Below are 15,553 nucleotides of genomic sequence, written 5' to 3' on the forward strand. Positions count from 1 at the left end.
AAAATACGAGCATGGCTTTAGTGACCGGTACATGAAGTTCAAGTAAAAGGTTATTCTTCCCGGTCACCGTCATTGTCATCATCCATGCCTGGAGACGAACCTCCTCCATGGAAGAGTCAGAGTTATGGATGATGTTAAAGTCACATATTTTTCATATGTTCCGAATATCAATCCATAGTTAATGCCCGTATGGGATGTAAGAGAATTCAAGCTGGAATGTACCTTTAGTCTCATATGTTAGATTTTTTTTTCTTTCTTTTTTTTTTTTTTTTTTTTTTTTTCTTTTTTTTTTTTTTTTTTTTTTGTGTGTCGCTTCTCACCCTGTGTTGTAACAGGCACAAAATGGATAATCCAACACAAAATTTGATAACCCGGAACATCTTTGTTCCCGATTAAATAATGATTTTTTCAATACTTAGAAAACCTTTTTGTAAATATCCGAAAAAGAAAAACTTATATGCGTTGCCATAAACGTGGGCAGACGATTGTTTTAGAATATAACCATGTATCTAACAAAAAATATAACTATTCAACCCACTTTACCAAATAAATTAAAAAACTATCCATATTATTTGGCAAACAGTAGATATGGTAAAATGAACGTGTTAAATCGGTATATTCTTTCGGCATGATTTTTTCATACTTCTTGTCTATAAATAGTTAAGAATACGATAAAAGATTATATTTATTACGAGTATTATAATAATAATTCTTTTTTACTAAAATGATTATACTTTTTTAGACATGGAAATAAATTTTGAATATTTCATCCATTTTTTTTAATTATTGTTAAAAGAAGTATTATGTTACTGGTAAAATATAATTAAACCAACATATTATGGATTAATGAAAAGAAATAGAGACATTAAGGCGTTAAGGATATATGGTCCATCCCAACTTGACTTATTTTTTCTGTGTTTTTTTTTTCATTGAAATTTTTGGCAAAAGAAATCGATATAATTTTTTTTTTTTTTTAAAACTACTTAAAGTAGTTTTTCAACTAGCTTATAGAGCTCTTTTTTAATTCTTAGCATATACCATTAACCATTTATAATTAATAATAATTATATTTTCTATATACCATTATATATCATTTTACACTTTTCAGTTAACTTAGTTTCTACCAAACATTATTTTTAATAAACTAGCTTATCAACTACCAACAAATCTTTTAGCTAGTGACTAGCTTTTCGGTTAATATGTCAAATATAACCTAAAAATCAGTATAAAAATAAACTATCATGTTGGTTAGATTAGTTTTGTTGCAATTCATATCGATAGAAAATATATGAATCAAATTAGAAAATCGTTTTCAAGCCGGAACTAAGTTGCTTTGTTAGAAAACATACCAAATAATTGATTCAAAATTATTTGATTCGGTTTTAAAGCTTGATAGCTCGATATTATAATTGTCCCTACTTTCAACACTTATCTAGTGGATACCGATGGTTTGATACTTCAATAATGTAGTGCATGTACTAATTTACCGAATCTATCACCCTATTGACCTTACATATCAATCTCACCTTTGTTTTTATAATATCTCATATATATGTCTTGTTATCGAATATGCTTTAGTTCGAAGTTGCTTTATCATATTTTATTTTCATTAAGCATCAATGAAATTTTAGTCGAAACTACAGAAATGCAATTTTTTAATATTTGTGGATAATCTCGAGCCAAACTTGTATTTACCAAAGTTTAAATAGATATATATGCGCTAATTGAGCTTGTTTTTATCAAACATGTTTGGTAGATGTCTTTGAGTTGTTTAGGCTCTCAAAATTTATGAACCAAAATTGAGCTTATAAGTGAAAAAACATCAAGTTCAAGTTCAATCTATCATTTCAAGTCGAGCTTCTATTGACATGTTTACAACCCTGTATTTTTTTTAATTATTATTTTACCTTTGTGTATATTTTTTGGAAAGAAGGGTCTCCCCTAACGAGGGTCTTCGAGTCAACTTACGGGCACCATGATTAATCGCCGATCGGACACGAGGCTATGTAGTATGCATCATGCCTAAAAGTCATTGCAAACAAATCTTCATGACCACGGGATCAAAGGACAACAATCAGATTAGAACTTTGGTAGATCCCTTTTGTATGTGTGTATATATATATATATATATATATATATATATATATATATATATATATATATATATAATTTAGGTTTTTTAATTTCATAAGTTACTCTAATATATATTAGTCACATTTGATGACGTAATGAAATATCAAACATAAACAAAAATAAAACCAACAAACAGAAAATAAGAAAACTAAAGTCCAAATCAGTGTGGGCTCCAACAAAACTGAGCCCTCCTTTTTTTTCATAACTAACTGTATTGGGCTCAATACAACACAGGCGACACTTTTGTATGTCTTACAAAATTATACATTGATAACATTTGCAAACGGAGTCAATGATATTTTTAGGATGACAACTGACACTAATTCTATTCCACTCCTAAGTTTTATATATGTGTCTCAAACAACATTTGAACCCTAAAGCTTTTGAAGAAATGGCATGCTAGTGATTAAAAATTAATATTATATGTATTGTACATATGTACAACGAGGCATAAATAAGAGTTTGTTTTCTTATACGTTGTATAAAGCAATAAAGCATTGTATGAAGCTGATAAAATAGTTGAAAAAAAAGTCTCTTCGCTTCTATAAATCGTGTACAAAGTGGGGAGAGACGGGCCTCCACGATAAATGCTATCCGCGTGTATCTCTACACTATCAATTTTATTTTATAATAGTTTATAACCCGTGGAAACTACGGTTATAAAATTAATTAAACTTTCATAATAAAAATATATAATTATTAATCAGTTGTTTTAAATAAATGATTTTAAATAAATTATTAATTAAGAGATATATCAAATTTTTAAAGTTATTATAACTTCAAATTTAACATATAATTAGAAAATATAAATTTGAATTTTGAAATGGTTGCCTAATATATTTACATGACACATGACATAATATTAATGAGTACTTGTATTAGAGTGACACTTGTCACAATGAGATTAAAACTATTCATTTATTAGAATAGGGATTAATAAAATATTGAAAAAATTGCAAAAGTATTTCAAGTGGTTATTAAAATTTTGCAGTTTTGATAAAAAAAATTTATGATGTATCAGTGGTTCAATTTTAAATATTTTTAGTGATTTTGGTCCTTATCAACTTAAAAACACTATTATACCCCTTACTTTCATTTATATATATATATATATATATATATATATATATATATATATATATATATATATATATATATATATATACACTCCTAATAAAACAGTACCAATACCGCCATGTGTCACTCCCATGCGTCCAACTCCTTTCATTTTTCCGCTCAATAGTCTTAACTGAATTTCCCACTTTGCCCTTCCGTTCCAAGAATACTGCATATCCGGCAAAAACAACAACTTTGATATTTAAAATTTTAATTATCAATTATACCATATAAATCTGCAATAAATTAGGAAGAAAATATGTGCTAAACTTTATCTCTATCCCAAATAAACAGTCAATCGAATAATAATCCCAAAAAATCAGGCAAAGTCTTCCTAATTTAAATTTAAATATATGTATATACACAAACAGCTACGTTCCTCTTTCAATACGAATAATTCGAATATTCATCGTCTGGTAAGGGATACTACATTGTTTTCTTTTTGTTCTTCATATATCGATCTTATACTCATCGATTTTGAAAAAAAAATTGTGTTCGCAATCTGTTTTTCCTATATTCAGGGTATACCAATCGCCTTCTTCTTGTGGACTGCATAATCAACCAGGTTTAGTTTTGTTACGTATATTCATTCTCTCTTTCTATGGTATATAATTTCTGCTTCTATATGTATTTTACTATTTTACTATTTCCCCTGCATTGCTTGTAACGCCTGTGTTTCCGGGCTTGCCATTTTTAGCAATGTAATAGTCTAGGTTAACCTCTGTAACCCGTTTTGAAATAATAAGATTGTATTATTTGAGTATTTTGTGTTTTGTGCTTAATTGCTTAATTATGTGGTTTGATTAATTAAGAATAAAAATAAGCGTCAAAATTTAAGTGTAAAATAAACTTAATATCTTTGGTTAATGTTGTAGTAATTGAAACGAGGTTTCCGAATATATATAGAACGCCCAAATCTGACTTCGTATGCGGAAGTTATGATTTATCGAAGTTCCGGCTTAGCGGTATACAGCCTGTTTTACTCGATTTGAGATCGAGCGGTTGTTAGCCGAAGCAATCTAAATGAGAATCGAAGATCTCATTGTTGGTATTGAAACGATAAAAAGTTAGGCGAGAACGGACGTTAAACGAAGAAGTTATGAATTTATAACGAAAGTTTCTGTCCCAGCCTATTAAAAATAATTAATAAAAATAAAGTCAAAATTAGCCGACGGAGTCTAAACGAAAGTCGTAGAGCATGGTCTCACCTTTCCGTGGATATAAAGAACGTCGAAAACGGAGTTCGTATGAAGAAGTTATGAATTTCCGAAGTTTATTAATCATTTTGTATTTATTTTTAATTCAAAATTCGGAAGCATTATCCGAAGGAGTCACCGATCTGATCCGAGGTACGCCCCGCGTACTCGAGTACGCCCAGCGTACTCCGAGGGATGTCGACACTCGCACTCGAGCACTTCGGATACGTAAGCAATGACGTTTTGGGCAGTACGCCCCACGTAACGCAGTACGCCCCGCGTACTCCGAGGCTCCAGCCTCCTATAAATAGGATGCGAGGGTTCCGGGTATTTTTGCCAATTCCCTCTCGTTTTCGTGTCGAAGCTCTGCGCAAAAACCCCCGAAGCTACCCCGAAGCCCCGGTATCATACTCTAGCCCCGAGGCAAGTCCCGAGATCCCGAAGATCCCGAGAAGCGCGGTTCCCGAGTCGAAGCTCTGCCCGCGAGAAGTTCGATTTTCGAAGAGATCTTCCAGATCTGCTGAGGAATACTACTTTTATAAGCCGTAGTGCTGTCCGATCATCTTCTGATCAAGTGAGTGTGTAGTTATTTTCTTCTAATACAATAATACGAAGTATTTTATATAAAAATACGTGCTATGTGTATATATTTGGTGGTGTTATGTGTGAATGAGTATTCACTCTCTTCTATCTTATAGATCTGCTTATTTCTTTATGAGATACGTGTTATGTGTGTGTGTGTGCCTCATCTGTTATGTGATATATGTGTTGATTAAAGCATGCTATACAGGTTTTCTTTAAACTATGTATACAAATGTATATTTTTATCTACTAATATGTTGGGTAGAACATGGGTAGACCGTTGGTGTGTAATAAACAGATGAGAGGCCTCGTTGTTGTTTGATTGAGTCATCTAGCGGAGTTTAGATGACGACCACTGGCTATTCTAGACAGTCTTGTGGAAACATTAGCAGGTTCGCCACCTGTAGGTGTTAATGAACTTGGGTGTTCATTCGCTGTACTCCATCCCCCTCATGGTTGCCTTATTTGACTTATATTGCTGAGGTACCCCCGAAGCATGTGTTGTCGCCCCGATGAAATATTCTTAGACTAGGTCCCTTATGTTAGTTGTTTTAGGGACATTAAAGTGAGAATAACGGGAAGGTGGAAACTTCAGTGGGTCTGTTGGTCCAGCCAACCCACCGATAGTTAGGCAAGATAACCAAGATGGAAGGAATGATGGAATGGGATGCAAGTACAAGGACTTTTTGACTTGCAAACCATCGACCTTCAATGGAAAGGAGGATCCGATTGGGGTTATGGATTGGATCTCCGAAATGGAGTTAGCCTTTATGACATGTGGCTGTAGAGGCAAGTTGCAGACTATCTATGCCGTGCGTCAATTCCGAGGTGGAGCCGTTCGTTGGTGGAACACTCTAGGGAAGACCTTAAGCCCTAATGAGCCACTGCAATTGTCATGGGCAGAGTTCTTGGTGCAGTTCAAGCGCAAGTTCTGCTCGGCTCAAAATCTGTTGGAGTTGGAGAACAAGTTTCTGACATTGACGAAAGGCAGCATGTCAGTTGATGAATACACCAATAACTTCACCGATAAGATGGAGTTTGCCTTGCGTATCGTTCCAGACGAGTTGACAAAGGTGGACCGGTATGCGAAGGGACTTCCATGGGAGTACGAGGTGCCAGTACGTCAGGCACTTACTCTAGAGGCAGCTATCTGGGCTGCCAAGTCTGTGGAGAACATGATCAAGGGGAGAACCACCGACAAGGCTGATGTTGGTGAGAAAAGGAAGTTTGAGGGAACATCTGGTTCCGGTAAGAAAGGAAAATTTTCGAAATCTGATTCGAAAAAGTTTGGAGGAAAAGGAGGCGAGGCGAAGTGGTGTGATAAGTGTAAGAAAAAGCACTTTGGGAAATGTAGCGAGGATGTGACCTGCTACAAGTGTGGAAAGGTCGGACATTTTGCCAATGAATGTCCGAACAACAAAAGGATGTGTTTTGGGTGTAATGAAGAGGGGCATATTTTGAAAGACTGTCCAAAGAAGAAGGAGGCAGCAAAGCCCAACATTCCACCAAAGCCAAAGGCGAGAGCATTCCAGATGACACTGGAAGCTGCGAAGGATGAAGCTGATGTCGCTTCAGGTACCTTTCTCGTAAACGAATTACCTGCTCATATATTGTTTGATTCTGGAGCCAACTACTCCTTTATTTCGCATGAGTTTGGTAGAAAGCTAGCTTTGCCTATTGACAGACTAGATAATGCTTTATTAGTCGAAGTAGCTAGTGGTAAGTTTGTACCTATTAGCCATCGTATGAAAGACGTCTTGATCGACCTTAATGGGAATAAGTTTCACGAGGCGTTATTGCCTATCGAACTTAATGGTTTCGACATCGTGTTGGGAATGGATTGGCTTAGCGCCAATGATGCCGAAATTTTGTGCAAGAAAAAGATAGTTAAAGTAAACCCGCCTGGAAAAGATTCGTTTATGGTGTATGGGGACAAACGCAGAGTGAATTCTGAAATCATTTCTCTAATGAAAGCCAGAAAGTGTTTGACCAAGGGATGTACATCATATTTAGCATTCGTGATTGATGCTAAGAAAGAAAAGAAGGTGATGCAGAGTATTCCAGTGGTGTGTGATTATCCGGAAGTATTTCCCGAAGATCTTCCTGGATTACCACCTGATAGACAAGTAGAGTTCAGAATAGACTTGTTACCAGGGACCACGCCAATAGCAAAAGCACCTTATCGATTAGCACCGACGGAGATGAAGGAGCTAATGATGCAACTTCAGGAGTTATTGGACAAAGGTTTCATTAGACCTAGTTCATCGCCCTGGGGAGCTCCGGTGTTATTTGTGAAGAAGAAAGATGGAAGTATGAGAATGTGCATCGATTACAGAGAGCTGAACAAGGCAACAATAAAGCATAGATATCCGTTGCCGAGGATTGATGACCTGTTTGATCAATTGCAAGGTTCGAGCTATTTCTCGAAGATCGATCTGAGGTCAGGATATCATCAGCTAAAAGTAAGAGAGCAAGATATCGAGAAGACTGCATTCAGAACTAGATATGGACACTACGAGTTCTTGGTTATGTCATTTGGACTAACCAATGCTCCAGCAGCGTTCATGGATTTGATGAATAGGGTTTGTAACCCGTTCCTTGATAAATCCGTGATAGTGTTCATAGATGACATTCTGATCTACTCGAAAAGCCAGGAGGAGCATGGCAGACACTTGCGAGAAGTGTTAGAAGTTTTGAAGAAGGAGAAGCTTTATGCGAAGTTCTCCAAATGTGATTTTTGGATTCGTGAGGTCCAATTCTTGGGTCACGTGGTCAACCAAGAAGGGATAATGGTTGATCTAGCGAAGATCGAAGCTGTGACGAAGTGGGAACAACCGAAAAGTCCCACGGAGATTCGAAGCTTTTTGGGATTAGCTGGATATTACCGCAGGTTTATCCAAGGCTTTTCTTCGATTGCTACTCCCTTGACAGCTTTGACCCACAAAGGAGCTACTTATGCTTGGAGTGATAAGCATAGAGAAGCATTCGAGAAGTTAAAGAAGAAGCTATGTGAAGCACCGATACTTTCTCTACCCGATGGAGTTGAAGACTTCGCTGTTTATAGCGATGCGTCTGGTGTTGGATTGGGTTGTGTTTTGACCCAAAGAGAAAAGGTGATAGCATATGCGTCTCGACAGCTGAAAGAGCATGAAAAGAATTACCCTACTCATGATTTGGAGTTGGCAGCGGTAGTTTTCGCTCTGAAAATATGGAGGCATTACCTCTATGGCACGAAGTGCAAACTTTTCACTGATCATAAGAGTCTCCAATACCTCTTTAATCAGAAAGAATTGAATATGAGGCAACGACGCTGGCTAGAATTACTTAAAGACTACGATTGCGAGATACTTTACCACCCCGGTAAAGCTAATGTTGTTGCTGATGCTCTCAGTCGGAAGGTCAATCTTGAAAGGAAAAGGGCAAGAGCGTTGAGAATTGAAGTTGTCTCGACCATTGTGGAAAGTATAAAGAAAGCTCAAGAGGAAGCTTCTGAGAAAAATGACCGAAAGGAGGAACGTTTGGGTAAAACGTTGGTGTTTGGTACTAACGGTCATGGACTAAAGGTATTCCAAGATCGTATTTGGGTACCTAAGTCAGGAGGAATTAGGGATCTTCTGATGGAAGAAGCTCACAAAACCATGTACTCAATTCATCCAGGTAGCACTAAAATGTATAGGGACCTGAAACCCTACTACTGGTGGCCGACGATGAAGCTTGATGTTGCAAAGTATGTGGCCGAGTGTGTGACTTGTGCGAGAGTCAAGACACAACATCAGAAACCTTACGGGAGTTTAGAACCATTGCCTGTGCCTATGGGTAAGTGGGAAGACATTGCTATGGATTTTGTCACTAAACTGCCCAGAACAAAGAATGGTCACGACATGATTTGGGTGGTCGTTGATCGATTCACTAAGAGTGCGCATTTCATAGCGGCCAGGGAGAAATGGTCTATGGAGAAGCTTGCGAATTCTTACGTGAAGGAAATTGTGAGGCTTCACGGTGTTCCGTTAACGATTGTATCGGATCGTGATAGCCGTTTCACCTCAAGGTTTTGGAAAAGTCTACAAGAGGAAATGGGTACCAAGTTATGTTTAAGCACAGCTTACCATCCGCAGACTGATGGTCAGAGTGAAAGAACAATACAAACACTTGAAGATATGCTGAGAGCATGTACCTTGGAATTCCTAGGTAATTGGGATGAACATTTACCGTTGGTAGAATTTTCCTATAATAATAGTTTTCACTCGAGCATTAAGATGGCACCTTATCAAGCTTTGTATGGACAGAAGTGTCGTACGCCGTCTTGTTGGCTTGAGGCTGGGGAAAAGCAGTTTATGGGACCGGAGATGGTTCATCAAACTGCTGAAAAGTTGAAAATAATTAGGGAAAGAATGTTAGCAGCTCAAGATCGTCAAAAGAGCTATGCTGACAAGAAGCGAAGACCGATGACTTTTGAGGTTGGAGATTCGGTTTTGCTTAAAGTCTCGCCGTGGAAGGGACTTATAAGATTTGGAAAAAGGGGAAAGTTGAGTCCAAGGTTTATTGGACCGTTTAAAGTCCTTCAGAGGATTGGGAATCAAGCTTACAAGCTCGAATTACCCGAAGAACTGAATGGAATTCACAACACCTTTCATGTGTGTTATTTGAGGAAGTTCACGGGAGAAGTTCCCGATATAATTCCAATTTCTGAATTGAGAATTGATGAGAACAAAAGGTTGATTGAAGAACCAGAGGCAATTGTTGACCGAAAGACTAAGAAGTTGCGACGCAAAATGGTTGGGTTAGTGCTTGTCCGATGGAAACACACGAATGGGCCGAATCTCACCTGGGAGACGGAGAGTGACATGTTGAGTCGCTACCCGCATTTGTTTGTTGATGTGTGATTCCGGGGACGGAATCATTCTAAGGTGGAGAGAATTGTAACGCCTGTGTTTCCGGGCTTGCCATTTTTAGCAATGTAATAGTCTAGGTTAACCTCTGTAACCCGTTTTGAAATAATAAGATTGTATTATTTGAGTATTTTGTGTTTTGTGCTTAATTGCTTAATTATGTGGTTTGATTAATTAAGAATAAAAATAAGCGTCAAAATTTAAGTGTAAAATAAACTTAATATCTTTGGTTAATGTTGTAGTAATTGAAACGAGGTTTCCGAATATATATAGAACGCCCAAATCTGACTTCGTATGCGGAAGTTATGATTTATCGAAGTTCCGGCTTAGCGGTATACAGCCTGTTTTACTCGATTTGAGATCGAGCGGTTGTTAGCCGAAGCAATCTAAATGAGAATCGAAGATCTCATTGTTGGTATTGAAACGATAAAAAGTTAGGCGAGAACGGACGTTAAACGAAGAAGTTATGAATTTATAACGAAAGTTTCTGTCCCAGCCTATTAAAAATAATTAATAAAAATAAAGTCAAAATTAGCCGACGGAGTCTAAACGAAAGTCGTAGAGCATGGTCTCACCTTTCCGTGGATATAAAGAACGTCGAAAACGGAGTTCGTATGAAGAAGTTATGAATTTCCGAAGTTTATTAATCATTTTGTATTTATTTTTAATTCAAAATTCGGAAGCATTATCCGAAGGAGTCACCGATCTGATCCGAGGTACGCCCCGCGTACTCGAGTACGCCCAGCGTACTCCGAGGGATGTCGACACTCGCACTCGAGCACTTCGGATACGTAAGCAATGACGTTTTGGGCAGTACGCCCCACGTAACGCAGTACGCCCCGCGTACTCCGAGGCTCCAGCCTCCTATAAATAGGATGCGAGGGTTCCGGGTATTTTTGCCAATTCCCTCTCGTTTTCGTGTCGAAGCTCTGAACAAAAACCCCCGAAGCTACCCCGAAGCCCCGGTATCATACTCTAGCCCCGAGGCAAGTCCCGAGATCCCGAAGATCCCGAGAAGCGCGGTTCCCGAGTCGAAGCTCTGCCCGCGAGAAGTTCGATTTTCGAAGAGATCTTCCAGATCTGCTGAGGAATACTACTTTTATAAGCCGTAGTGCTGTCCGATCATCTTCTGATCAAGTGAGTGTGTAGTTATTTTCTTCTAATACAATAATACGAAGTATTTTATATAAAAATACGTGCTATGTGTATATATTTGGTGGTGTTATGTGTGAATGAGTATCACTCTCTTCTATCTTATAGATCTGCTTATTTCTTTATGAGATACGTGTTATGTGTGTGTGTGTGCCTCATCTGTTATGTGATATATGTGTTGATTAAAGCATGCTATACAGGTTTTCTTTAAACTATGTATACAAATGTATATTTTTATCTACTAATATGTTGGGTAGAACATGGGTAGACCGTTGGTGTGTAATAAACAGATGAGAGGCCTCGTTGTTGTTTGATTGAGTCATCTAGCGGAGTTTAGATGACGACCACTGGCTATTCTAGACAGTCTTGTGGAAACATTAGCAGGTTCGCCACCTGTAGGTGTTAATGAACTTGGGTGTTCATTCGCTGTACTCCATCCCCCTCATGGTTGCCTTATTTGACTTATATTGCTGAGGTACCCCCGAAGCATGTGTTGTCGCCCCGATGAAATATTCTTAGACTAGGTCCCTTATGTTAGTTGTTTTAGGGACATTAAAGTGAGAATAACGGGAATGGGTAATTGGGTTATTGTTGGTTGGTGAAAATTAAATATGATATTTATTGTGGGTTGAAAACCCTATATGCTCACCAGGCTCCCAAGCCTGACCCACTCAGTTTTAAATTGTATTACAGGTAGTGGCGGAAGGGCATGAGATGGATGAACCATCAAGTTGTTTTGTTTACAAGTCTGCATATGTTTATATTTGTTATATGACTTGTAATGTATTCGTTTATGCTTATTGGTCTGTATCGGAACATGACACCCCGAGTTTTGATTATAATGAAAATACATTTCTTTTATGAAATGCTTCGGTAAACAATGTTTTATCATGTTTTGTTTTTGGGAACAAATTCCGCAACTCTTTCAAATCAAAAGGATTTACTCTGAAAATATTTAAAAGCATAAATGAAAATCGGTCTTTGCTGGCCGAGATTTTGGGGATGTCACAGTTGGTATCAGAGCATTAGTTTAAGCGAACTAGGAATTTGTAGGATTTCTAGACTTAAACTTAGAATGCTAAGTGAAGTTTTGAGATGTGTGTCTGTTGTGGTTTAGACACGAGCACTAATTTATTTTAGGAAAGTTGCCTAAAATGCTTTATGTGCTAAATGTTATATGTTGCCATATATGATATTATTTGTTCGGATCTATGGTCTGTTGCCGACCGGATACAGAAACCTTATGTGTGTAGGATTCTAAGCGTACGTCTACGATATTAGAACTAGCATGTAAACGTTTCGGAGTGATAAGGATGATTTGAATATCTATCATGATTGAGGATCTAATTTCACCTTATTCGGTGTGTAGATCAAAATGGTGAGAACAAGAAGTGGAGTTGGAAATGCTGACGAAAACAGGAATCAACCACCAGTGATTGAGCCAATACCTGTCGTAGCAGCAGCACCTGAGCCAATAACCATGGCTGGTGTGCAATTGATGATTCAGACGATGTTGTATCGTCAGATGGATGAAACTAGACGGTTGCTTCAACAGAATCGTGAAGAACTGTCGATTCGTGTGGAAGAGCCTGAATTAAATGAAGGGCACTCGGAAGGTGGAAACTTCAGTGGGTCTGTTGGTCCAGCCAACCCACCGATAGTTAGGCAAGATAACCAAGATGGAAGGAATGATGGAATGGGATGCAAGTACAAGGACTTTTTGACTTGCAAACCATCGACCTTCAATGGAAAGGAGGATCCGATTGGGGTTATGGATTGGATCTCCGAAATGGAGTTAGCCTTTATGACATGTGGCTGTAGAGGCAAGTTGCAGACTATCTATGCCGTGCGTCAATTCCGAGGTGGAGCCGTTCGTTGGTGGAACACTCTAGGGAAGACCTTAAGCCCTAATGAGCCACTGCAATTGTCATGGGCAGAGTTCTTGGTGCAGTTCAAGCGCAAGTTCTGCTCGGCTCAAAATCTGTTGGAGTTGGAGAACAAGTTTCTGACATTGACGAAAGGCAGCATGTCAGTTGATGAATACACCAATAACTTCACCGATAAGATGGAGTTTGCCTTGCGTATCGTTCCAGACGAGTTGACAAAGGTGGACCGGTATGCGAAGGGACTTCCATGGGAGTACGAGGTGCCAGTACGTCAGGCACTTACTCTAGAGGCAGCTATCTGGGCTGCCAAGTCTGTGGAGAACATGATCAAGGGGAGAACCACCGACAAGGCTGATGTTGGTGAGAAAAGGAAGTTTGAGGGAACATCTGGTTCCGGTAAGAAAGGAAAATTTTCGAAATCTGATTCGAAAAAGTTTGGAGGAAAAGGAGGCGAGGCGAAGTGGTGTGATAAGTGTAAGAAAAAGCACTTTGGGAAATGTAGCGAGGATGTGACCTGCTACAAGTGTGGAAAGGTCGGACATTTTGCCAATGAATGTCCGAACAACAAAAGGATGTGTTTTGGGTGTAATGAAGAGGGGCATATTTTGAAAGACTGTCCAAAGAAGAAGGAGGCAGCAAAGCCCAACATTCCACCAAAGCCAAAGGCGAGAGCATTCCAGATGACACTGGAAGCTGCGAAGGATGAAGCTGATGTCGCTTCAGGTACCTTTCTCGTAAACGAATTACCTGCTCATATATTGTTTGATTCTGGAGCCAACTACTCCTTTATTTCGCATGAGTTTGGTAGAAAGCTAGCTTTGCCTATTGACAGACTAGATAATGCTTTATTAGTCGAAGTAGCTAGTGGTAAGTTTGTACCTATTAGCCATCGTATGAAAGACGTCTTGATCGACCTTAATGGGAATAAGTTTCACGAGGCGTTATTGCCTATCGAACTTAATGGTTTCGACATCGTGTTGGGAATGGATTGGCTTAGCGCCAATGATGCCGAAATTTTGTGCAAGAAAAAGATAGTTAAAGTAAACCCGCCTGGAAAAGATTCGTTTATGGTGTATGGGGACAAACGCAGAGTGAATTCTGAAATCATTTCTCTAATGAAAGCCAGAAAGTGTTTGACCAAGGGATGTACATCATATTTAGCATTCGTGATTGATGCTAAGAAAGAAAAGAAGGTGATGCAGAGTATTCCAGTGGTGTGTGATTATCCGGAAGTATTTCCCGAAGATCTTCCTGGATTACCACCTGATAGACAAGTAGAGTTCAGAATAGACTTGTTACCAGGGACCACGCCAATAGCAAAAGCACCTTATCGATTAGCACCGACGGAGATGAAGGAGCTAATGATGCAACTTCAGGAGTTATTGGACAAAGGTTTCATTAGACCTAGTTCATCGCCCTGGGGAGCTCCGGTGTTATTTGTGAAGAAGAAAGATGGAAGTATGAGAATGTGCATCGATTACAGAGAGCTGAACAAGGCAACAATAAAGAATAGATATCCGTTGCTGAGGATTGATGACCTGTTTGATCAATTGCAAGGTTCGAGCTATTTCTCGAAGATCGATCTGAGGTCAGGATATCATCAGCTAAAAGTAAGAGAGCAAGATATCGAGAAGACTGCATTCAGAACTAGATATGGACACTACGAGTTCTTGGTTATGTCATTTGGACTAACCAATGCTCCAGCAGCGTTCATGGATTTGATGAATAGGGTTTGTAACCCGTTCCTTGATAAATCCGTGATAGTGTTCATAGATGACATTCTGATCTACTCGAAAATCCAGGAGGAGCATGGCAGACACTTGCGAGAAGTGTTAGAAGTTTTGAAGAAGGAGAAGCTTTATGCGAAGTTCTCCAAATGTGATTTTTGGATTCGTGAGGTCCAATTCTTGGGTCACGTGGTCAACCAAGAAGGGATAATGGTTGATCCAGCGAAGATCGAAGCTGTGACGAAGTGGGAACAACCGAAAAGTCCCACGGAGATTCGAAGCTTTTTGGGATTAGCTGGATATTACCGCAGGTTTATCCAAGGCTTTTCTTCGATTGCTACTCCCTTGACAGCTTTGACCCACAAAGGAGCTACTTATGCTTGGAGTGATAAGCATAGAGAAGCATTCGAGAAGTTAAAGAAGAAGCTATGTGAAGCACCGATACTTTCTCTACCCGATGGAGTTGAAGACTTCGCTGTTTATAGCGATGCGTCTGGTGTTGGATTGGGTTGTGTTTTGACCCAAAGAGAAAAGGTGATAGCATATGCGTCTCGACAGCTGAAAGAGCATGAAAAGAATTACCCTACTCATGATTTGGAGTTGGCAGCGGTAGTTTTCGCTCTGAAAATATGGAGGCATTACCTCTATGGCACGAAGTGCAAACTTTTCACTGATCATAAGAGTCTCCAATACCTCTTTAATCAGAAAGAATTGAATATGAGGCAACGACGCTGGCTAGAATTACTTAAAGACTACGATTGCGAGATACTTTACCACCCCGGTAAAGCTAATGTTGTTGTTGATGCTCTCAGTCGGAAGGTCAATCTTGAAAGGAAAAGGGCAAGAGCGTTGAGAATTGAAGTTGTCTCGAC

The 15,553-nt window shown here is 38.7% G+C and overlaps 1 long non-coding RNA gene across 1 annotated transcript in view; it reads right to left on the reverse strand.

Annotated features, from left to right (window-relative positions):
* Window positions 1–2,282: 2,282 nt before the first annotated feature.
* Window positions 2,283–15,553, reverse strand: part of LOC145055355 (uncharacterized) — a 30,224-nt gene continuing 16,953 nt past the window's right edge. Inside the window, exon 5 of the long non-coding RNA XR_013685151.1 lies at window positions 2,283–3,418. This is a non-coding gene — a long non-coding RNA (uncharacterized LOC145055355). The remainder of the gene's footprint in view (window positions 3,419–15,553) is intronic.

Source organism: Lactuca serriola, chromosome 5 (genome assembly GCF_051521515.1).
Source record: "Lactuca serriola cultivar US96UC23 chromosome 5, Lser_US96UC23_V15, whole genome shotgun sequence".
Classification (NCBI taxonomy): Eukaryota; Viridiplantae; Streptophyta; class Magnoliopsida; order Asterales; family Asteraceae; genus Lactuca; species Lactuca serriola.